Raw genomic sequence first — 2,046 nt, 5'->3', positions numbered from 1 at the left:
TGCATACCATCATGCACTTGAATGAGAGAAATAAGACACTTATGGTTATTAATATATTATAAGTTCTAGTATATTAATAATAAGAATAATAAGATTATTTAATTAGTATTGATCAAGAATTAATCTAGGATTAATTAAGTGATCAAAAGAAGACTAATTAAATATATGGGTTGATTGTGTAAATCATCCATACTTGTATAGTGGGCTAATGCTCCATGGATAATCAAGTTGGGCTAAAACCCATAGGATGGTCCATGGATGCTCCATGGTGTATTTGTACCCATGGATCCAAGGAAATGGAAAGCCATGACAATTAAGAGTTTACCCTAATTGTGTAACTATATAAGCATCTTATTATTGAGGAAAAATCGGCCACTAGTGTGTGTGAAGAAAGGGCTAGCCGATTTTGGTGAGTGTAGAATTCTCTCAAGTCATTCTAAGTGTTTTGATGATTGTGATTCCATTTGAGGTGTCACACTTGGGGCACTAGGCACTCAAGCTTCATGAAGACATTCTACACCAAAGAGGTATGTATTCTATCTTGCTATAGTCATTGTTTTGTATGCTAGATTAGGATAATACCTTGGAAGTTCTTATTTGCATGTATAATAGAGAAAACATAGATCCAAGGTATTTAGAGTTGCATGTACACTTAGGAGTGTTAGAATGCTCAAAACCCAACAATATGTTGATATAGTATGGTTGGGTTGAGGTAGTAATGCTTTGTGCGGTAGCCAAAAACCCAGGAGCAAGCCAAACATAAGTTGTGGGCTTGAAGGGAAAGTCAGACTTATGTTACGGGCTCAGAAGCAAGACAGATATGAGTTGTGGGCCTGAAGGGCAAGCCAAACTTATATTATGGTGTAACATCCCAAAAATTCAAGGTAAAAATTTTCATTTTGTTATAGTCAAAACACCAATGAAACTTATCCAAACATTGAAAATCATTTTAAATAAAACAATTATTAGAGTTCATTCCCAAAGATCACATATCGCGAAAAACACGGGTGTATGCGCTGCGATCGTCCCGAACTCTTTATTTGAAAACTGGAGTACCTAAAACAGAAGTTGAAAACCGTAAGCACAAAGCTTAGTGAGTTCCCCAAAATACCATATAGCATACAACCACGAAATATCATGCAACATACATAGAGTTGCCATGGGCTCCCCTCATGGTCTTGACCTGGAATGCCATGGGCTCCCCCACATGGTCTGATAACCAAGTTTCATGGGCACCCCCATGGTCTTTACCTAGAATGCCATGGGCTCTTCCACATTGTCTGATATCCAAGTGTCACACCCCCCCCCCCCGGGGGTCTTCCATGCAAATATCACAAAGACAACTAGGATACCACATAAAACATAATGGGCCGACATTGAAGCCATTGACCCATGGATATAGTCAGAAGACTCACTTCGAATGTTGAAGCTCACTGCAAGAAACCCTAGCTACTGCCCTGACGACTTCCCAAGATTGCAATACCAAAACAACATCCAATAAGAAACTAAATTCCATCCCATGATCAATAATCCAAACTTGGGGTAAAATGGCATTTTTACCCCTGACCCATCAAGAATCACAACCAAGGCCCAAGCCTAAAACCAACAAGGCCCAAAAATATAAGATCCATAAAAGCCCATTAATGGCTTAATTTTCCAAATTAGGCCCAACCCCATATGGCCCTTACCCAAAAGCCCAACAATTCCTAGTCCAATAATAATTCTCCGTTGACCTAAAGGTCCAAACCCATTGGGCCCACAAAGACCCAATACTAAAACCTAGGCCCAACTAGACATAACCAAACAAGAGTCCAAGACTCTGAGATTCCCCTGGTCAAAAAGCCCAACACACAAAACTCAAACCCAAGCCTGAGGCCCAAACATGAAACAAGCCCATAAGCCCACAGATGCGCGTACGTGGGGCATACCCCCTTAGGTACGCTCAGCATACTCGACGATAAAGATCTGGGGCCTCATGTCAGTACGCGGAGAGTACAAAGACTTATGCGGGGGATGTCCGCAAATCCTCCAAACTCTATTTGTTAC

This window comes from Lactuca serriola, chromosome 2, assembly GCF_051521515.1.
Source record: "Lactuca serriola cultivar US96UC23 chromosome 2, Lser_US96UC23_V15, whole genome shotgun sequence".
Lineage (NCBI taxonomy): Eukaryota > Viridiplantae > Streptophyta > Magnoliopsida > Asterales > Asteraceae > Lactuca > Lactuca serriola.
This window is presented reverse-complemented; position numbering follows the sequence as displayed.